Source organism: Hordeum vulgare, chromosome 1H, assembly GCF_904849725.1.
Source record: "Hordeum vulgare subsp. vulgare chromosome 1H, MorexV3_pseudomolecules_assembly, whole genome shotgun sequence".
Taxonomy (NCBI): domain Eukaryota; kingdom Viridiplantae; phylum Streptophyta; class Magnoliopsida; order Poales; family Poaceae; genus Hordeum; species Hordeum vulgare.
In genome coordinates, this window is record NC_058518.1 from 217065101 (window position 1) to 217088916 (window position 23816).

Genomic DNA, 23816 nt, shown 5'->3' on the forward strand with positions numbered 1-23816 from the left:
CCCAGACCGCAAAAGGCCATGGGATTGGGATCGTGCACAATTCCCGAGCCGCATCACAATTGCGCACTATATCCGCTGCGTCAGCATGAGGCGTCAACCAATAGAAACCATGTCGAAAAGCGTTTGACACTAAGGGTCATGACCCGACGTGATGCCTACAGTCGTCAGCATGTATCTCATTGAGAATATCTCATCCTTCCTCTAGGGAAACAGATCGTTAAAAGACCCCACATGTGCTCAGCTTGCGTAACTCGCCCTTACTGATAACCATAGACTTGCACCGTCGTACGATCTGTCGAGCAAAAATTTCATCAGTTGGCAACTCGCCTCGAGCTAGATAAGCCATATAAGGAACTGTCTAGTATGTAATCGCCCGGGGAGCCGCAACCAGTTGTGACTCTGGGTTAGGAACCGCTATGTCCTCTTCATAAAGCAACTTAACAAAAGGGTTATGCAAGATGTCCACGAACACATTGGGGGGGGGGGGCGACAGGCTTGCGTTGAGATCCGAGTCGTGATAAAGCATCAACCGACTCGTTGTGTCGATGATAAATATGATCAACATGGTAGAAAGGAAAATGAACCACCACCTCGGTTACCGCACGCCTATAAGCCACCATCAATGGATATTTGGAGTCCCAAGTTCTAGAAACTAGTTGAGCCACTAAATTCGAGCCACCCAAGCATATGACCCGGCTAAGATTCATCTCCTTAGCTATTCTGAGCCAGTGGAGCAGAGCCTCATACTCAGTGGCGTTGTTGGTGCAAGGAAACATGGGACGCAAGACATAGCAAAACTTGTCGCCTCATGGAGAAGATAACACCATGCCAGCTCTCGAGCCTTCCAACTGCCTAGAACCGTTGAAGAGGATAGTCTAACAAGTTTAATCAGGCCTGTCTTCTGGAATCTGCAACTCGGTCCAATCATTGATGAAATCCACCAGAGCCTGAGACTTGATGGCCGTGCGAGGCGTATATTTCACATGGTGGGGTCCAAGCTCAATTGCCCACTTAGGAATCCGCCCAGTAGCTTCGCAGTTTTATATAATGTCCCCAATTGGTGCTGAACTGACCATAGTGCTTGGGTGGTCTAGAAAGTAATGTTTCAGCTTCCGGCTTGCAATAAAAATCCCAAAGACCAGCTTCTCCCAATGCGAGTATCGTTTTTTAGACAAAGTCAACATCTCACTAAAAAAATACACCGGCCGCTGAACTGGATATTGCTTGCCTTCTTCCTTGTGCTCAACAACTACCACCACACTTACTGCTTTAGAATTAGCAGCAATGTAAACGAGCATAGGTTCCCTACCAGTCGGGGCGGCTAACACACGCGGCTCAAGAAGTTTTTTCTTGATGGCTTGAAAAGCTTTGTTAGGTGCATCAGTCCAAACAAAATGATCCGCTTTCTTGAGCAGCTGGTAATAGGGGGTGGACTTATCACCAAGGCGACTTATGAACTGGCTCAACTCGGCAATAGATCTGCCATGCGCTTGACCTGTTTGATGTTGGCCGGTTTACCAAGCGAGGTTATCGCCTTAACGTTATCCGGGTTAGCTTGAATGCATTGGTCCGGCACCAGGAAGAACAATAACTTGCCTGCAGGAACACCCAAAACACATTTGGTCGGGTTAAGCTTCATATGGTACACGCGAAGGTTGTCAAACGTCTCCTTGAGATTGTTCAAAAGCGTCACTATGATATCATCAACGTAGGCATGAACATTGCGCCCTATCTGTCTGTGCAAACAATTCTGAATGCAGCGTTGATAAGTCACGCCCGCGCTCGTAAGCCCAAAAGGCATAGAGACATATCAGAAAGCGCCAAAGGGAGTTATGAAAGCCGACTTCTCTTGATCCTTCTTGGCCATCTTGGTCTGGTGGTAACCAGAGTATGCATCGAGAAAGCACAAACGCTCACAACCCGCCGTAGAGTCAATGATTTGGTCGATATGGGGGAGGGCAAAAGGATCCTTCAGGGAAGCTTTGTTGAGATCTGTATAATCCATGCACATGTGAAAAGTACTGTTCTGCTTGAGAACTAAGACCGAGTTAGCCAACCACTCAGGATGAAAAACTTCGATGACGAACCCCACGGCCAACAGCTGGGCGACTTCTTCCCCGATTGCTCTACGCCTCTCCTCGTTAAAAGGATGGAGGTACTGTCGGACCGGCTTCATCTTGGGATCCACATTGAGGTGATGCTCAATGAATTCTCTCGGTACTCCTGGCATGTCAGAAGGCTTCCATGCGAAGATGTCCCGATTCTCACATATAAATTCGATGAGCGTGCTTTCGTATTTGGGATCCAGGCCTGCCCCAATAGAATACTGCTTAGAAGAGTCGCCTGGGGTGAAATGAACTTGCTTGGTGTCATCTGCCGGCTTGAACTTGAGGGGCGGCTCAAAATCAATAGTTGTTTTTTTGAGCGGACTCATGTCGGCTGGGTCCACATTGGCCTTGTGAAATTTCAACTCTTAAGTGGCGCATGCTGATGTCTACTACGCAACCTTCTCCTTGTAGACGTTGTTGGGCCTCCAAGTGCAGAGGGTTGTAGGACAGTAGCAATTTTCCCTCAAGTGGGTGACTTCAGGATTATCAATCCGCGGGAGGCGTAGGATGAATATGGTCTCTCTCAAGCAACCCTGCAACCAAATAACAAAGAGTCTCTTGTGTCCCCAACACACCTAATACAATGGTAAGTTGTATAGGTGCACTAGTTCAGCAAAGAGATGGTGATACAAGTGCAATATGGATGGTAGATATAGGTTTTTGTAATCTGAAATTACAAAGACAGCAAGGTAAAAAATGGTAAAATTGAGCACGAACGGTATTGCAATGCGTGGAAACAAGGCCTAGGGTTCATACTTTCACTAGTGAAGTTCTCTCAACAATGATAACATAATTGGATCATATAACTAGCCTCAACATGCAACAAAGAGTCACTCCAAAGTCACTAATAGTGGGGAACAAACGAAGAGATTGTTGTCGGGTACGAAACCATGACAAAGTTATTCTTTCTGATCGATCTATTCAAGAGTCCGTAGTAAAATAACACGAAGCTATTCTTTCCGTTCGATCCATCATAGAGTTTGTACTAGAATAACACCTAAAGATACATATCAACCAAGACCCTAATGTCACCTAGATACTCCATTGTCACCTCAAGTATCCGTGGGCATGATTATACTATATGCATCACATAATCTCAGAATCATCTATTCAACCAACACATAGAACTTCAAAGAGTGCCCCAAAGTTTCTCCGGAGAGTCAAAACGTGTGCCAACCCCTATGCATAGGTTCCCAATGTCATGAACCCGCAGGTTGATCACCAAAACATACATCAAGTACTCACATGAATCCACGTGTGCCAACCCATATGCATAGGTTCCCAATTGTCACAAACCCGCAAGTTGATCATAGCAGATAGACACGTGCAAGACATACATCAAGTGTTCTCAAAGACTCAATCCGATAAGAAAACTCCAAAGGGGAAACTCAACTCATTGCAAGACGGAGAGGGGGAAGAACATCATAAGATCCAACTATAGTTGCAAAGCCCATGATACATCGAGATCAAGACATCTCAAGAACACGAGGGAGAGAGATCAAACACATAGCTACTGGTACATACCCTCAGCCCCGAGGGAGAACTACTCCCTCCTCGTCTTGGAGATCGCCGGGATGATGAAGCTGGCCACCGGAGATGGATTCCCCCTCCGGCACGGTGCCGGAACGGGCTCCAGATTGGTTTTTGGTGGCTACAGAGGCTTGCGGCGGCGGAACTCCCAATCTAGGTTTCTTTTTGGGGGTTTCTGAATTTATAGGAATTTATGGCGGTGGAATTACGTTGGTTGGGCCCACGAGGAGGTCACAAGCCTGCCCTGCGCCACCTAGGGGGTTGTGGCGGCGTCAGGGCTTGTGACTCCCTCGTGGCTCTTCTGGCCTTCTTCCAAGAAAATTCATCGTAAAGTTTCATTCCATTTGGACTCCGTGTGAAAATGAGCCAAAACACGGAAAAAAACAGAAACTAACACTTGGCACTGAGTTAATAGGTTAGTCCCAAAAAAGATATAAAATAGCATATTCATACATATAAAACATCCAAAGTTGACAAGATAATAGCATGGAACCATCAAAAATTATAGATACGTTGGAGACGTATCACATGGCGAATCAACATAAGTGGCGTCTCGTTACTCACATTCCTGTGCTATCTTTCGGTCCCCATTGACTGTGATGGTATCTTTAAAACCCGTCATTTTGAGATTGAGGTACACATAGCAGGTCAGGCCATGAAGGAGGCGTAAGCCGGCCGCCCGAAGAAAGCGTGGTAATGGCTCTTGATCTTGACCACCTCAAACATGAGAGTCTCGCTCGTATAATTGGATTCATCGCCAAAAGCCACATTTAACTTGATCCGCTCAACTAGATACGCTGACTTACCTGGGACCATGTCATGAAAGACTCTAGTCGAAGGCATCAAGTCGCTCTCAGAGAAATTCATCCGCTTGAATGTATCATAGTACAAGATGTTGATGTTGCTGCCTCCATACATGAGGATTTTAGAGAGGGTGTATCCCCCAACCTGTGGTGCCACCACTAATGCTAAGTCGCTAAGATTATCAACCTGGGGCGGGTCATTAGCTCTTCTCCAAGTGATGGGTTGTTCAAACCAATTGAGATATCTCGGAACCGTCGGCTCAGCCATGTCGATCGCCCTATGTTTGATTTTCTTGTCCCTTTTAGAGGTGTTAGTGGTGAAAACATGGTACTGACCACCATTCAACTTCTTAGGGTTGCTCTGAAAGCCGCTCTGATTATTCAGCTGCTGAAAACCGCTTTGGTTGTTCTGCTGCTGAAAGCCGCCCTAATTGTCGTACTCCTCGTTACCTTGGCTAGAATGCGGTCCGCCGCTGTTTTTCGAGCCTCCTTGCCCATGAGGGCCGGAACCAGCGAACCCGCCGAATGAGCCCCCTTGTGATCCAGCAGGACCAAATTGACTGGATGTCCATCACTGTTCCCCCCTTGGTGATGTCTGGACGCTTGAAGATGAAATTCTTGCATCACAAAGCAGCTTTCCCAAGAGTGGTTGGACGGGGCATCTGGGGTACTGTGCTTAGGGCAGGGTGCCTTGAGCATCTCCTCGTAATTCCGTGGGTTTTTCCCGCTATAGCCCTGATTTTCATCAGTATTCCGACGCTGGCTTCTTGGCCTGACGTTGGTATTCGCAACAAAATTAGACACACTATCTTGCTTCCTTCTCTTTCCTTGAACTCCCTGGTTGCCATTACGTCCCTGAGCTTGGAGATGACTCTTGGGCCCATCTCCTTTCTTGACTTCACTGGCTTTATCATCATCTGAGTCGGCATCCTTCATGCTGTCTGACTCGGCATACCTGGTGAGGGTCTCCATCATCTCTCTCATATCCTGAACCTTCCGCTTGAGAAGACCAAGCTTCAATACTAGAGGTTAAAAATGACAGTTCTTCTCCAAGTTCAGCACGGCCTGAGCCTCCATGATGCCATGCGATGAGTGGATAACCTCTGCAACCCGTTGCGTCCAATGGTGGGCGGATTCATCCGCATGCTGAACACAATGTTACAGATCTACGATCGTCATTGGGCGTTTGCAAGTTCCACTGAAGTTTTAAATGAATCGCTCTTTCAATTCTGCCCAAGTGTTGATGGAATATGGCGGTAGGTTTTTCAACCACGTGCGAGCTGGTCCTTCCAACATCGTCGCTTAACATTTGGCGCATACTGCATCGCTCGCATTGAGCATTTCCATGGCAAGCTCATAACTCTCAATCCACGCACCTGGCTGAAGATTAGCTGTGTAATGGGGCACGTTGCGAGGGCCTTTAAAGTCTCTGGGCGTGCGCTCGTTGCGAAGAGCAATAGATAAGCACGGGATGCCTATGTTCCTTCCTCGCGACTCACTATACACAGGCGCCGGCTGGACGTAAGATGGGACAACCTGACCCGCCATCACCGCCGCTACCTCTGCCTCTGCCTGACTGGCGGATCGGGCCGCATTCACAAGCGCCTGACCATTCTACATTGGCAGTCCAGGCGGGTTGGCTTGAGGCTGTTGTCGGCGACCGCTGCTGGAGACCGCCGGAGCATCGTCATTACGGCTCTTGGTATGACTAGCGTGGGGTCTAGAATGAAGCTGATCATTACTGTAAGAAAACTGCACCTGTTGAACCACCGCTATCTTCAGCATCTCGATGGTGTTCCTTGCTTCCACCTTGATTAGGGTGTTTCAATGAATGGGGAAACACTCCAAATTGCGGGTTGCATCCAGCATGTTGTCCGCAGGATTGGAGAAGTGACCCTACGGTGTTTGAAAATGCTGAGCCGACGGCTAGTCGAGCGGAGATTGGGTTGGTTGTTGAGTCACCGCTGCTGAGCCGGCTCCACCAGTTGATTAGCCTATCAAGGCGGGTTATGCTCCGCACCTAGCTTCTATGGGCTGTCAAATAGACGCGTGGGGTTGTGATTTGTCGGGAAACGACTCTGATGCCTCCTCTGATGCACCACCTCGGAGGTGACTTGCCGATGCTCGAGCCGCCATGCCTCAGCCTTCAAGCGTTCCACCTCTTCGTTAAATTGAACCTGCTGATTCCCCATCCGGGTGTTCTCAGGATCGATCTCACGTTGTATCTTGGCCATCTCTTCACGAAGTTTTGCTAGCTCGGCGTTGATTTCCTGCTGATTGTCAGCAGTAATGGCGATCGCCATGACTTTTGACATCTCGACCATCAGATCCGCCATGGCCTGGGCCGGCGTTTTTTCAGACCCGTTGGCTCCATTGGCGGCCGCCGCATCTGGCTGATTCCGAGCTGGCGTTGGCCCAGGCATGTAGATGGCGACCTAGCGAGGCAGCTCTTGCGGACTTTCAGAGATCACCGCCTCAGGAAAGCCCCCAAGCCTTCCCTCATAGAGAGGGCAGATCGAGTTTGGGTCCCCCATAGATATCTCGCCATATGAGTTGACACGGGTGTCTCCATCAGTCGTCGGCTCATCCGCTAGGCTGACCCCCTGCGTAAAGCCAACAAAGACATAACGCTTCCTCATCTGACGCTTGGCAGGTTGGGCGAATCGTGCCGGCTCGACGATGTCGGTACAGATGTCCGTCTCGGGAACGGGCTTGCCGATCTTGCCGATGAAGACGTGAATCTTGCCAAAGGGGACCCAGTACCCAGATTCGATCCAACTGGCCTCGGGACCCTTGCTCGAATTGTTGATGTAGCACTTCCCATGGCCGCTCTTGGTCATGAGACCAACCGCGTAGACCCTGGACCCTGCAAGGGATCCATTTGAGAACTCAACTCCACCGTGCGCTGGCCTCATGGTGGGACCCATCTGCCATGGTTTTGTCACGACATATGTCCTCCTGAAAGGACTTAGTGGTGAAGTGTGACAACCCGAGACCGACACCCAGAAGATTCCCCTTTATTTCCATTTCCGTCGTGTGGTTATTTTTGTTTGTTGCATCATCATGTAGGTCGCGTCATCGCATCAGGCGCATCATCGGCATTGCATCGGCATCCCGTTGCCGCTAGTTTTCAAACTTGCCTTCGTTGTTAGTTGCCGGTTCTCGTCGTTGACCGTTCTGAACCCGACCGCACTCGCACGCGCCTGCGGCATCGTCTAGATCTGGTTTTCAAAAGTGTGCGTAAAACTTTCTCTGATTGGGTTGAGATTTGACGTGCGGTCTTATTTAGATATAGGTAGGCCGCCTGTCAATCTTCGTTGCGATTGGAGTCCGTTTGATACCCGAAAGGTCGACCGTAGCGGCACCGTCTCAGGTCTATCGTCGGACGTTTTATCGGTGTTCTAAAATACGTTGCCGGGTGACCGTTCTCCCTCTCATCCCCGCCTAGCCCCTCCGCACAGTGCACCGACCCTACGCGCAGCCTAGTCGGAAAACCTCTCGAAACCCGAACCGGGTGCCAGTAACCATTGGGTCTGGATCAACTCCGTTTTACCCTAAACCATCATCGGTTTGTCAATTGAAATCCCTGGCCTAACAATCTTGACCATTCGATTTCAATCGAAGGGATGAGATAGACTCATCCTGTCATATCTTGTGTGTATGAATATATGTAGGAACCCTAAAATTGAGGAGGATTGTCCCATCCCTCCCTCGGACGCCGCTAGGCCCGACCTGCCTCCTCCTTCCTCGAGATCGTTTCAATCTAGATGCACCCGCGTCCTCTCTCTAGCCGGCGCTTGATCCAATTCGGACCAAGGCCACGACCTCCTTGCGCCCGAGCCGTGGTCACAACTGACCAGGAGCCCGAGCTCCTCCTTGTGCTCATGGTATGTTCCCCCGAAGCCTTGCGCCGGAGCCTCCCCTTGTCCAAGAGCCCAAGCCTCCGAGTCCCCGCTGTCCCCTCAACCCCACGGTCTGTCGCCGGCCGGAAACTCGCCGAAGATCAGTGCCTCGCCTCATCGTTCCTCTCCTCCCTGTGCTCTCTCTCCCTCCTCCTCACCGCATCTTCTCCCTTGTTCTGTAGCAGACCGCCATGTATGGCCGCGCGAAGCTGCAGCGCCAGCAAGCAAGCGGCCATGCCGGAGCCACCGCTCGCCGGAGCTGTGCCGTTCCTCTCGTCCGGGGCCTCCATGGACTGACACGCGCCCCCGCCAGTCGCCATGGACCTCCCGAGCCGCACACGCTTCCTCTGCGCCAAGGCTGCTGCCACGCAGCCACGCTCGGTGACCTCCAGCTCGAGCTCGACCCCATCTTCGGCCGTCGCCGGCGACCGCAGGTCCCTTCCCTCTCCTTCCTCCCATCCCTCTCTCGTCTCACAGCATCTCTCTCCCCATGACCTCCGGGTTTTTTCCCTCTCTTGGAACGAATGCAGGAACGCCAAGGCCGCCCTGAATGAACTCTGTTGCTGCAGCCCATCGGATCCATTAGTGCTGCCAAGGCCGGAGCAGCCTGGTGGGATCCGCCCGGATTCGTTTCCCCTCGCCGCCGGACCTTCAGCACCTCGTCGGCGCCGCTTCCCCACCAGCAAGGCGCGCCGCCGCACCTGCGCTGCATCCCCAGCCACGGAGAAAGTGCAGCAAGTGTCTGTTTCATGTTCAGTTTCGTCAGGTAAGCATCGAGGTATGTTTCATCTTCAGCTAATTCCAGTTTTGTATCACTATCCGCTTGTAGCGCACTGGTCAGCGTGTTGTGTTGTAACTCGGGAGACCTGAGATCGGATCACAGCGCGCCCACCATTTTCGTTTCATTTTCTATTGCATTTTTCTTTCAGTTCAGCGCTAGCATATGTTTCATTTGGAGTACCTCCCCACAAGCTTCATAAACCATACCATAGTGGTTAGCAAGGCTAGTATTTACCCAGAGAGGTCCTGGGATCAAATCCCAGGGAAGCCTCCTTTCTTTCTGTCACTGGTATTTTTTTCATCTTGGGCTGAATCCTCTAATGGAGACTGCAAGCTGTTGCAATTCGGCCCATGTTCAATTTTTTCCCTCCTCGTGCGAATTTGCTAGATTTCAGAAAATCGCATGTTTTAAAAAACGGCTGCAGCTTTTAAACCGTCCGATGGATCGGAGTGAGTTATATATGGTTTTTGACTAGAATTTTGCATAGAGTAATATTTCCAACTCTCATGTATAATTAGAACTGTTTAGTGTGCTATTTGCATCGGTTTGCGTGTCGACGTGTTGAAAACGGTTTAGGTCGTAACTATTTGTCTGTAGCTCCGTTGGAGATGTGCCATATATGTAAATGGACCATAATGACGAGTAGAATCACGTGAACCACTTTGTTCTGCCATTTAACAAACCTAAAATGTGATTAGGACAAATCTGGACAGATTTAGAATTTAACGCGTGAGGTCGTTTCGGAGATGCCATATGTCGTGTCCGGTCTCATTTAAAAATGTCTAGATAGGTAGATTAATTTGTGCTTCACCCCCTTGCCATGTTAACAACATTTTAAATATTGTCGTGTAAATTAACGGGAGTGAACTAAACAATTAAATGTGGAGTTTCGTCGATATGCAACCCGTTGCATATCGAGCTTCACTTAATGTGTAGTGTTTGATTGTTGTGATTGTCATGCCTTGCATTAGACCATTCATGCATCATATGTGTTATGCGTCGTGTGGTGAATATTGTGTTGATGTTTGTTTCCGCTTTGCTCCGTCTCAATAGAGTTCCGCAAGCGTGTCGGAATGTGAGGACCCGTTCGACTACGTAGGTTCGCCTGCTTCACGGAGATGTTCTTCTTCCAAGCGGGATCTCAGGCAAGATGACGATTTCCCCAGATACCATTACTATCATTGCCATGCTAGTTTTATCGCTTCTATCGTTTATGTGTCGATGCCTACCACATGTTAAATATCAGCCTCTCAATCATGCCATGATAACCTTCAACCTGTTCGACCTAGAAAACCACTGATTGGCAATGTTACCGCTTGCTTAACCATGTTGTTAGCGTTGCTAGTTGCAGGTGCAGTTGCTTCCATATGATTACATGGGTTCCTTGTTATATGACCCTATTAAATGCTATTTAATTTAATGCACCTATTAACTTGGTAAAAGGTGGAAGGCTCGGCCTTTCTAGCCTGGTGTTTTGTTCCATCTTTGCCCCCTTAGTTTTTCGGCTACCAGTGTTATGTTCCATAAATGAGCGCTCCAAACACGATCGAGGTTATTATGGGGACCCCCTTGATAATTCGTTTTAGATTAAAGCTGTTCCGGCAAGGCCCAACATTGGTTTTACATTTGCCCAACATAATAATTTTGTTAACACTGAAATGCATTGGGCGTCATGAACCTGAGGAGTAATTTTACATAAATAGGGGGCCAGTGCTGATTGTGTTGGTCCCAAAAGGACAGACTACGGGGCCACCACGGGGAAACCCGAGGTTTGGTACCTATAGGCTTTTCCATCCGTCGTGTCCTCAGAACGAGATACACGTCTCCTATCGGGTTTGTCGACACGTCGGGCGGCCTTGCTTAGTTTTCCCTTTGACGAGATATGTTGTGCATCGGGATTCCGGTGATGCTTTGGGTAATCTCAGAGTTGAGGTTTTCCACTAGGGAATCCGACAAGATCGCGAGCTTCGTGATTGAGGATTTCTATGCGGCTTGTGGTAATTTGTGATGGACTAGTTGGAGCACCCCTGCAGGTTTAAATCTTTTCGGGAAGCCGTGCCCGCGGTTATGTGGAAACATGGAAACTTTGTTTAACTCTGGTTCTAGATAACTTGAAGTTAACTTAGTTAAAACTTGCCAACTATGTGCATAACCGTGACTGTCTCTTTCGTGAGTTCTATCTCCGATCGAGGACACGGTGTGGTTATGTCTGACGTAGGTAGGTGTTCAGGATCATTCTATTGATCACCAGTAGTCACGTCCGTTGTGCATAGATCTTCCCCCTCTTATTTCTTGTACTCGTAAGTTTAGCCAGCAAAAATATGCTTAGCCGCTGCTGCAACCTCACCACTTAACCATACCTCACCCATTAAGCTTTGCTAGTCTTGATACCTTTGGAAATGAGATTGTTGTGTCCCCTGTGGCTCACAGAATACTACAACACTAGTTGCAGGTACAGGTAAAGGTTACTTGACATGAGTGTGTTGATTGATCATTTGTTGTTGCTTCTTCTTCTTCCTCTTCATCGATCTAGGATGGGTTCCAGACCGGCAGCCTGGGATAGCAAGGATGGACGTCGTTCTTCTTTCCTCGTTTGTTTTCGTCCGTAGTCGGACCCTCCTCCTCTTCATGATGTTTATATAATGTACTGCTGTGACTTTGATGTAGCTTGTGGCGAGTGTACGCCAATTCTGTATATAACTCATCTTTTCAGTACATGTACTTGTAACGATATCCATTCTTGCGACACGATGATATGCACTTCTATCCCTGACGAGGCCTTCGTGCCAAATTGAGGATAGGGTCACATCTTTGGCGTGACAAGTTGGTATCAGAGCAGTACCGACCTAGGAGCCCCCTTGATTGATTGAACTTGGCCGAGTCGAGTCTAGTGAAAAACTACTTTGACTTTAGTTATATATCGGAGAGTAGGATTTTTTTTCTCCTCTTCTATGCTCTGGTGAGGAATCTTGACGTAATATTTTAATTCTACACCTCTTCTCACTCAAAAAAAATTTAGGATCACGCGGATATTTTTGGAATCTATATGATGCCGATGTGACGGAGTTCTGTCTTGGTGCCTCCTATCTGCTTTGAGTTTCAGGGGAGTTGAGCTCCAAGGGATTCTTGAGCACATCGTTATCATTCATATTTATTAGTATCTCAGGACGAAGGATGTTCGTAATTACTTCAATACTAGTAGTGGTGAGGTAACCCCGCTGTCCCTAGTACTGGTGCAGATTGTTCGGGAGTACTGCCATACTTTGTATCGTTGTGATCACGAGGGTCTGTTGTAGTTGAAGGTCCGAGATTCTGGTCGTGTGTTGACGGATGTGATACAAGTGACGGGTTAGTATAGGAGTTGTGTGATATTACTCCTTGTATTTGTGTACCAGATTGCATGACCAGATATTTCGGGAATTCTTAGGTGGGAATTCAAGTAGTTGCTTATAGGACAATCTTCCAACAAATGCATGATGTTAGGTTGGGGTTCAACAACTAGTGGATTCCTGTCCACGAAAATATCGGACAAAATCTTTCTCATGAGTTTGTTCTGGCTTGTTTCATAAGCCTCACTCTTTGTTTTCTTGGAATATGGTAATTCGAGTTGCTTCGATGTCAAGTGGTGATTTCAGATCTTTCCAAGAGGTGTTCTCATAGTTTTTATGTGAGAATGGAAATTCTTTTGTTCGTTCAATTGTCATGTCAATTCTTGTCAACCGGAGTCGTCATGTTAATTCTTTTCAACGGTGTGCTCCTCTTCAGTAATTCCACCCTCACCAGTTTTTTTTGCAAGATCATTATCTCATTTTATTCCGGAGTTCATCTCATTTATCCCAAGTCGTCTTTGTTTTTCCCGCCCTCCCGCCCTTTTTCTTCAGTGATTCAATTTTCATCCAAGAGTTTCCTCTTCCTTGTGCTTCCGTTGTCTGTTCTTTCTCTCTTACCCGGTGAATTTAATTCAGTTGTCCGTGTCATCATAACCTTTTCATCCTTGTAATTCTTTCCTATGTTGGAAATTTTTATCAGTCTATCTTCTTGTTGTCATTTCTCTCTATTCTATCTGGAGCGTTGAAGTTATCTCAGAATTCTTGTTCTCAATTCTTTAGTTATTTCGAGGTGCCAACCTCATCTACTTCTCGTTATACCGGTGCAATATCTCCTGTTCTAGTAATCTTTTCAACGGTGATTTCTTTGAGTGGGCCCATAACCCACAGGTTTTTCCTAGGATCTGTTATTGCTCTTGTAATCTTCAGGAGATATTTAATTCTTTCAACTATGACATAAGTATGATTTTCATCAGTCATATCCCTTCTTCAAGATCTATTTGAATTAATTCATTCATTGGCTCAACCTTTCATTCTTCATTATTTCGGAGTGTCTCAGTTATTCTTAGTGGTATTCTCCTCATCATTTCAGCTTTGAAGACCAAAGGAGTGTTTCTCTCAAATCTTTGTTCTTTCTCTTGGAGAGTCGTCATTTCAGCTTGGTGTCATCATCTTGATTGTTATCAATCATGAGTAATCCCTTTTGTGCTATCCGATGCATTTCTGAGTTGTTTTCATTCTCGATCCTCCGAAGGCCATCATTTCAGAAGACTTCTTCGTTCTCAGCTTTCAGCTTTCATTCTCTAATTCTTCTCAATTGTTGCCTCTTCGTTCGTCTCTCGATTATTCCGGTGTCTTATTCAAGTTTTCTGTTAGGTGGATTATGATCTCTTCATTCTCATGTATCTGCATTAATTCGTGGTGTTCCCATTTAATTGTGAATTTTTACCGGTGCTTCCTTCGTTTATACTTCAAGTGGTGCTTATCTCTCTATCTCTTCCACATTCTTTCAAGAGGAATAAGTGGTATGCTAAATCCGTTGCTTGTCATCAATTATACTTGAAGAAGGATAAGCATAACATAATTCTTATTCTGTTCATAGTAATCTGAATTCCTCTTCCGGAGTGGCTCACGATATCAATTCCTTTTTCTCAAGTGTTTTTATCTTTTCTTTTCCGGAGTTCCAAGTTTTCACAAGTATCTCTTTGTGAAGCTTCATCTAAATCTTGCCAAGGTCATAATCTTATTATTTTCTACCTTCATATCTTGCATCATCCTTTTGATACGGAGGCTCGTCATGGTGGTTCTTCAAGGATGTGATTTTTTATCAAAGTGTTATTCAAGATTCTTGTTGGAGTACCTCAAGTATTCTTTTCCCTTGTATTTCCAATGTGTTGTTCTCCTTTATCCGTTGAGGTGGTATTATAGCATTCTTGTTACTGTAGGAGCCTCGAAGAGTTTTCCTTTCAAGAGTGAGATAATTCAGTCCACCAATTCTATGTTCATGGGATATTTTTCAACCCATGATTTCTTCATTGAGCTATTTCGGGTTGGATTTCACTTAAAGCTTTTCCTATTGATTGTGCTATCATGGTGCTTGTCATTAATCCTAGTTCTCAAGGCATCCTTTTGGTGTAAGAAGTGTTCATTTCTTGTTGCTCCCAAGCTATCCTTGTTTCTTTTAGTGGTTGGTTGTCACCTCATATATGTTGAGATGATTTTCATAAACCCACTACTATCTTGCTCTTCGTTTTTGGTTTTCCAACTACTATGTCAATTCTCTGTCTGGAGGCTCTTCAACTCTATTGTGATGATAGTTATCATTATTTTATTCATTCCCTTCTTCCGCTTGAGCTAGTTCATATTCTTGTTCCGGAGGCATTGTGATGTTGCTCTTTTGGGTCTATTATGTTGTTCTATCAAGATCATGGTGTGCCCTTGCTTTACTTAGTTGTTTGTTGTGCATATTGTCTAATTCTCTCTTCTTATCGATTTTTTTGTCCCATTTTCCTACCGAAGTGCTGCCGAAATTTTCTGTGAATTCTTGCTTGTTTCTCATATCATTCCTCATCTCCTTTGCAACCTTCAAGGATTGTTGGTTTCACTCATTTGTCAAAGAAGCGACTGAGTTTTACCTCTTGTGCTTTCTCATCATCTCCCCCCTTTCATTCTTGGATCTCGGGGCGAGATCCTCTTGTAGTGCAGGAGAGTTGTGACAGCCCCAGACCGACGCCCAGAAGATTCCCCTTTATTTCCGTTTCCGTCGTGTGGTTATTTTTGTTTGTTGCATCATCATGTAGGTTGCATCATCGCATCAGGCTCATCATCGGTATTGCATCGGCATCCCGTTGCCACCAGTTTTCAAACTTGCATCCGTTGTTAGTTGCCGGTTCTCGTTGTTAGTACCTCCCCACAAGCTTCATAAACCATACCATAGTGGTTAGCAAGGCTAGTATTTACCCAGAGAGGTCCTGGGATCAAATCCCAGGGAAGCCTCCTTTCTTTCTGTCACTGGTATTTTTTTCATCTTGGGCTGAATCCTCTAATAGGCACTGCAAGCTGTTGCAATTCGGCCCATGTTCAATTTTTTTCCCTCCTCCTGCGAATTTGCTAGATTTCAGAAAATCGCATGTTTTAAAAACCGGCTGCAACTTTTAAACCGTCCGATGGATCGGAGTGAGTTATATATGGTTTTTGGCTAGAATTTTGCGTAGAGTAATATTTCCAACTCTCATGTATAATCAGAACTATTGAGTGTGCTATTTGCATCGGTTTGCATGTCGACGTGTTGAAAACGGTTTAGGTCGTAACTATTTGTCCGTAGCTCCGTTGGAGATGTGCCATATATGTAAATGGACCAGAACGACGAGTAAAATCACGTGAACCACTTTTTTTTGCCGTTTAACAAAACTAAAATATTATTAAGACAAATCTGGACAGATTTAGAATTTAACGCGTGAGGTCGTTTCGGAGATGCCATATGTCGTTTCCGGTCTCATTTAAAAATGTCTAGCTACGTAGATTAATTTGTGCTTCACCGCCTTGCCATGTTAAAAACATTTTAAAAATTGCCGTGTAAATTAACGGGAGTGAACTAAACACTTAAATGTGGAGTTTCATCGATATGCAACCCGTTGCATATCGAGCTTCACTTAATGTGTAGTATTTGATTGTTGTGATTGTCATGCCTTGCATTAGACCATTCATGCATCATATGTGTTATGCATCATGTGGTGAATATTGTGTTGATGTTTGTTTCCGCTTTGCTCCGTCTTGATAGAGTTTCGCAAGCGTGTTGGAATGTGAGGACCCGTTCGACTACGTTGGTTCGCCTGCTTCACGGAGTTGTTCTTCTTCCAAGCGGGATCTCACGCAAGATGACCATTTCCCCAGATACCATTACTATCATTGCCATGCTAGTTTTATCGCTTCTATCGTTTATGTCTCGATGCCTACCACATGTTAAATATGAGCCTCTCAATCATGCCATGATAACCTTCAACCTGTTCGACCTAGCAAACCACTGATTGGCTATGTTACCGCTTGCTTAACCATGTTTTTAGCGTTGCTAGTTGCAGGTGCAGTTTCTTCCATGTGATTACATGGGTTCCTTGTTATATGACCCTACTAAATGCTATTTAATTTAATGCACCTATATACTTGGTAAAAGGTGGAAGGCTCGGCCTTTCTAGCCTGGTGTTTTGTTCCACCTTTGCCCCCTTAGTTTTTCGGCTACCGGTGTTATGTTCCATAAATGAGCGCTCCTAACACGATCAAGGTTGTTATGGGAACCCCCTTGATAATTCGTTTTAGATTAAAGCTGTTCAGGCAAGGCGCAACATTGGTTTTACATTTTCCCAACATAATAATTTTGTTAACACTAAAATGCATAGGGCGTCATGAACCCGAGGAGTAATTTCACTTAAACTGGGGGGCCAGTGCTGATGGTGTTGGTCCCAAAAGGATAGACTGCGGGGCCACCACAGGGCAACTCGAGGTTTGCTACCTGTAGGCTTTTCCATCCGTCGTGTCCTGAGAACGAGATACGCGGCTCCTATCGGGTTCGTCGACACGTCGGGCGGCCTTGCTGGATTAGTTTTACCTTTGACGAGATATCTTGTGCATCGGGATTCCGGTGATGCTTTGGCTAATCTCGGAGTTGAGGATTTCCACTAGGGAATCCGACGAGATCGCGAGCTTCGTGATTGAGGATTTCTATGCGGCTTGTGGTAATTTGTGATGGACTAGTTGGAGCACCCCTGCAGGGTTAAATCTTTTCGGAAAGTCGTGCCCGCGGTTATGTGGCAACATGGAAACTTTGTTTAACACTGATTCTAGATAACTTGAAGTTAACTTAATTAAAACTTGCCAACTGTGTGCGTAACCATGACTGTCTCTTTCGTGAGTTCCTTCTCCGATCGAGGACACGGTTGGGTTATGTCTGACGTAGGTAGGTGTTCAGGATCATTCTGTTGGTCATCAGTAGTCACGTCCGTTGTGCGTAGATCTTCCCCCTCTTATTTCTTGTACTCGTAAGTTTAGCCACAAAATATATGCTTAGCCGTTGTTGCAACCTCACCACTTAACCATACCTCACCCATTAAGCTTTGCTAGTCTTGATACCTTTGGAAATGAGATTGCTCAGTCCCCTGTGGCTCACAGAATACTACAACACCAGTTGTAGGTACAGGTAAAGGTTACTTGACGCGAGCGCGTTGATTGATCATTTGGAGTTGCTTCTTATTCTACCTCTTCATCGATCTAGGATGGGTTCCAGGCCGGCAGGCTGGGATAGCAAGGATGGACGTCGTTCTTCTTTTCTCGTTTGTTTTCGTCCGTAGTTGGACCCTTCTCTTCTTCATGATGTTTATATAATGTACTGCTGTGACTCTGATGTAGCTTGTGGCGAGTGTAAGCCAATTCTATATATAACTCATCTTTTCAGTACATGTACTTGTAACGATATCCATTCTTGCGACACGACGAGATGCGCTTCTATCCCTGACGAGGCCTTCGTGCCAAATTGAGGATAGGGTCGCATCTTGGGCGTGACATGAAGCCACGGTAACTATGTGGCGACTCAAAGGGGTTGATCGGGAATGAGAGACGAGTTTACCCAGGTTCGGCCCCTCCCATGGAGGTAAAAGCCTACGTCCCTCTTTGTGTGTATTGATAATAAAATCGATTACAAGGGTGCGGTTTCGCCTGACTTAGCTCTCGATTGATTGTAACTTAAGTATACCAGCCCTAGAGACTCGCCTTTATATACAGGTCTATACCCTTAGATTTAGAAGAGTCTAGGTCACATTATGATCCATAACCTGTTATGTCTCTAACTCGCCTTGCTCCTTGAGCAAGGAAACTCACGGCAACCTTCTCCCTTGTGGGCCATGGCCCGCCATCTTCCTGTCTTGGGCCACTGCCTGCTCTCATTGGTAAACGTTGCGCCTCCCACTTTGTATGTCAGGGCCCATCTTGAGTATGAACGTTGAGCCGTCACCATCTTGATTTGGCCTCCGAGGGTGGGTCATATGGCGGGATAATATCCCCAACAACGACCATAGGCTATTTTCACAGACATCGGGCACACCGTTGCGTGCCCTCGTAGATGATACATGTGATGTATATCACGAGGGATTGTCCCCAACAAGTGGTCTCTTTGCTAGTATCCTCATGGGAAAGGTGATGTTCTGGTACTTACCTCAGATATGAGAAATGTCGCGACTCGTGTCCTAACATGGAAGTTTCCCGAGTCTTGTGGGTAAAGTGTGTAACCTCTATATAGTTTAAAACTATTCGAATAGGCGTGTCCACAGTCAAGGATAATTGGGTGGTGCTGCTTAAACTACGTACCGGAGTTTTCGCATAAACCAAGTGTGTTTGGGGGGGTGGTAGTATGAATGATGAGCTAAGTCAGATGAATTGGCATGATGGGTGAACATGGGTTGTTCAACCCTTAGTTGGTATTAAAATCTATAACCCATTCGTGTGGTTATTACTTACCTTAGGATGCATGCCGAACGAGAAGTTGATCATGTCTTTGCACTAGGGAAAACCTTGCTTTCCGCAAATTGCCTATTAGTATCATATCATTTTTCATTATTGCCTTGTTCCACATCATAAGCTGCTTGCGAGTACATTCAAAGTACTCACTAGCTTGCCACTAGTAATTTAATTGGCCATGCATGGAAGAGCAGTAATTTGGAGAAGAGTTTGTCGCTGAAGAACATGCGAACTAGGACGCTTCCTAGTCAAAATGCCTGTAGGTTAAGGCAGATGGCATGGGTTCACGCTTTCATTCAAGATGTTCACTATTAGTTGTGTTTCGTGTGTCGGCCTTCGAGGCCCTATATATGTCATACTTGCCTTAATGGTCCTTATTTGTTTCAGATGGGGATGTAAGACTCTTTTTATTCAGCTTCTGTGTGTTCTATGAGCATTGATCTGTGGGATCACTGTACATGTTATGGCTGGTATACATTATAACCGGAGAGGGCCCATGGGTGCATCCACTTGAGGGCATCGACCAACTTATCTTATAGTTATTAGGGGCTTAGCCCAGTTTATCATATAACGCTAGGGAGATTATATATACTCTTGTAAGGACTCAATTTTGATTAAGAAGAAGAATCATATTTGCTCGGCTGCCAACAGGAGTCAACGCCCTAACCCTAGCCACCTCGAGCGTCTCCCTCACGTCTCCACCGCTGGTCGCGTGCCTCGCCCCGCCCACCTCTCTTTCACCAACATAAACTAAGACCTAGACATGGTAGGGATCGTATTCCTATCAACTTGGTATGTGTTGGATTTCGGGCTCCGCAAAACTCTTAAGATTCAAACTCAGGGGCATGTACAAACATCTCTCGTAGGCTCGCCCCACCTAACTTGCTATGCATCGGGGATGGCAAAGAACTCACTTGATGATGAGGAAGACACAGAACACGGTAGTTTACCCTGATTCGGGCCGCTCGGAAGTGTATTACCCTACTCCTGCTTTGGTGGATTGTCTCTCGTGGAGGATGGTGGATGAAATAGTAAAGTGTTTGAGGGCCTCCGGAGGCTAGGTGGCCTATGTGTAGCGCCGGTGGGCAAACGAATCAATCGGGGTGGATCATATCATATCCCCCTCTAAAACGTATCCTATCCTCTATATATAGTGGCGGCCCGGGTCCTCTTCCGTTATCGTTTCGGTGGGAAGGGATCCCACAATGGCCAATTTTGAAGGGGAACATGGGAACATGCTCCCCCTGCCCAAAGGTGGTCTTCGCTTGCAAAGTTACTGTCAGTGCAGTAGGGTTTGCTCCAGGGATGAAGTCCATCTTGGTGGCGGGCGGAGACGGCTTTGTTACACCAGAAGCGAAAACTTTGGAAGATGCCTTGGGAACCCCGGTACGTCCATGGCCCATTTGCACTAAAGGGGAAACTGCTCTGCCCTGCTGCGTGCTGCTCGCATGTCATTCCTACATGTCATCCTTGACTCCTGAGGCTGGGCCTCGCCTTCGAATATCCTCGCTCTGGAGGGGTCCTGAGGAAGCCCCCTACGGGTCTTGAAGCTTCTCCTCCTCGTGAGGCTTGGACCCTCGTGAGGGCCTTGCCTTGAAGGGTGCTGGGCCATTGGTTTTGTTTGATGAATTGGGTCATCCCTAGGCCACAGGCAGGCAGGTCTGGGTACCCCCATTCCCAGAATGCCGACAGTATCCCCCGGGCCCAAGGCGCACCTGGGCTAGCCTCCCGGCGAAGCCTTGAGGGCGACCCAAAGCGTCGCGGACTCTTAACGCCGGGTTCCCCTTGCCTTTTGTCTCCGCTCGAGTTATCAGGAGTCTTACTTGTTGCGTTGGTCCATTATTGATTTCCCTTCTCCCACACTCGCTCTTTCTCCTTGGTCTCCAACTCCAACCGGCATCTCCTAGTTCCAGTGCCGCGTCACTCCCTTGCGAGTTCAGCGATGGCGCCCGCCGGAAAACAAAAGCCACAGGCGCAAGGTCCTGCCCCGGCTCCTCCGCTCCTAGAGTGCGCCCCCTCCAAGTATGTCGATCTCTCCCCCGTGCTTCCATGGACAGCGGCCGAATCCAGTGAGCATGGGCGGACCCTGATCTGGCCTGGCGCCATAGAGAAGCGGCCCGCGTCGAAGGTGGTATACCCCTTCTTCCTCCATAGCATCTTTGTTGGGCTTTTGCCGCATTTTCCCTCATTCTTCACCACCATCCTGAATCACTACAGGATCCACGCCCTTCATCTCAAGCCCAATTCGATTTTGCTCCTGTCCGTCTTTGCTTTCTACTACAAGGCCTTCGTGGGTGTGCGGCCTTCAGTATCCCTCTTCCGTCATTTCTTCAGCCTGGGCCTGCACGATAGCGCCCATTGGTCGGCGTGCGTACCCTTATTAGCGGTCCATAGCAACAATTTTCTCCTGAAGGCCGGGAAGATGGTGGAAAAATTCAGGCACCGCCAGTTATCATGGGTCTCAGGGACGCCAACCCTCGGCTGGAGGAGCCGAAGGGGATGCCGGAGATGATTTATGTGTGGAGCTCGGCGAAGCCCTCTGACCCTCGGGCCATGCCCATCGTTGAGCGCTTCTCCCGCGACATCAGCACCAGGAGGCTGACTGGAGGAATGATAGTGAAGGTATTCTTCGCGTAGCGCCTGGCACCCCTTCATGCCCACTCCAGGCCCCTACAGGACTACCGGGCCGGTGAGAACGAGCTCAAGCTCTGGTCCCAGGACCTTCCCACCAAGGAGTTGAACGGGGCCGTGGCGGTCTTGCTCGGTGGTGACCCTAGAGACCTGCCCGAGGCTCTTGGTCCGTTGTACCGTCGCGACGACTGGGCCATTCTATTCGCCGTGCTGCCTGTCTTCAATGAGTGGGGGATCTTCCCGGCCGAGGGCTCCAATCCGGTGGAGGTATGGTCGGATGACGCCTTCGGTGGGGAGGACTCGGAGAAGACCGTCGGAGACTGCCCCCCGAACGCGCCTCCTTGTCGCAGGGCAACCTTCTGCAAGATCTTGAAGATGATGATGCCACCGGCGAGGTCTCCGTCGTGATGTCCTCACGCCTGACCAGGACCTCTTGGGGACCCGCACGCCACGTGGTATGCATGTGTGCTCGCCCGCTAGAGGCACGGGGCTGAGACATCCTTGGCGCGTCCCGCCTCTACCAGCGGTGGATCTGAGGCGCCGGGCTCGCCCTCTTCCGTGCGGGGCCCTGTTGCCTCTGCCGTCGCCGGTGCGGAGAGGAGGAAGAGACGACGTGATGTCGGAGAGTAAGTGACTCGTCTTGGCACGCTCTGCGCGCTCGTCGTCCGTGCATGGTTGATCCTCTTTTCGCCAGATGTTGAGGGATGTCGTTTCGCTGGGGGCGAAGAAGAAGAAGGCGGGCGTCAAGCCGAAGGTGACTCCAGATGCACCGCCCACTCCACCCAACGCGTCGCCGCCTGCCGATGAAGAAGGGGGGCTCGCGGGGTGACCTCTCTGGCCTTGGTCGCCGAGCCCCCGAAGTGCCCTGAGCCGGTCGCGGCGGCGCCGTTGCCTAAGGGGCAGGCTCTTGAGGGCCCTCGATCTACTGATGCGCCAATGCTCGCAATCTCCGAGCAGCCTCCGAAGCCCTCTGTCCTTCGCGATGATGCCTCCCTAACGGCACCTCCAACGACAGCACTAGAGGCTCCTCAGGAGGAGATCCTCAAGACTTCAATATACACCCAGGGCGTCTTGAACAATGCCTTCACCGCCCTGAGGAAGGTCGCGGTCGCGATGGCGAAGGGCGAGAAGGAGACCAAGGCCTCTCGCGCTGCGTGTGAGGAGGTGTTGGAGGAAGCCGCGCCAGCTGCCAAACGCTGCGAAGGGGCGGAGGCTCTCCTGAAGACCTTCCAAGCGGAACAAGCCAAGCTAACCGAGCAGCTTCGCCTGCACGAGGAGGGACTCGCGGCCCATGAGGCCAAGCTCGCCGCCCGGGAAGAGGAGCTATACCAGGAGAAAAATCGTCTGAGCGTGAAGCAGGCGTGCTTTGACGAGGAGGAGAATGAGATTGCCTCGAGGAAGACCCTTCTGGATTCCAAGGAGGAAGCCCTTCCTGCGGCTGAGAGGAAGAAGGTCGTGGAGCTGGTCGGCTTCCCGGATGTTGAGCTCATGCTCCGCACGGCACTCCTCACCATCTGCCGGGATGGGTTCAGCGAGCCTCTGGCCACCCTGGATAGCGGCTTCGCCATGTGCTCGGAGAGGAGCTCGTCGTGGTGTTGGAGGATGCCGTCGTCCAGGTGGACAAGATCTTGGATAGCGATTAGGGCGACCTCTTCTTCAAGGCCGCGACACGCGTCTTCAGTCACCTCCATCTTCGCGAGCTGGGGTTTGACCTCGGCTCCATGATCCTACTTGTCGCCCCTGAAGATGGAGTGGTCGGCGGCGGCGGCTCCTCCTGATTTCTTCTCCGTTTTTTTTTCTGCAATACACATCGTGCCTCGTGGAGGCATCAAACTTATTTGTGTTTTCAAGATTTCGTTAAGGCTTGTAATAATGGGCTAACTGCTTGAATGGTTTCTTTGCCTCGTTCTTTCATGTTTGTTGTGATACTCTGCGTTAGCAGGGCCCGCCCCACGCGTACTTCCGCCGCGAGTGAACCGACCGTAAACAGGACGACCCAAAGGGGGGAGGGGCTACGAGCACAGTGAGGCCGCTGAGTCGTGATGCTCTGGGGTCCCCCTTGACGTGCGAGCATCCCTCATGAGGGAAATGCAGAGAGAATTTTAAACTTCAGAACACCTTCAACACTCGGCGTCGGCAGGGCCTGACCCGCTCGTACCTCCGCCGCGATAGGACCGACCGGAAACCAGGACGAACCAAAGGGGAAGGGGCTATGAGCACAGTTCAGGATC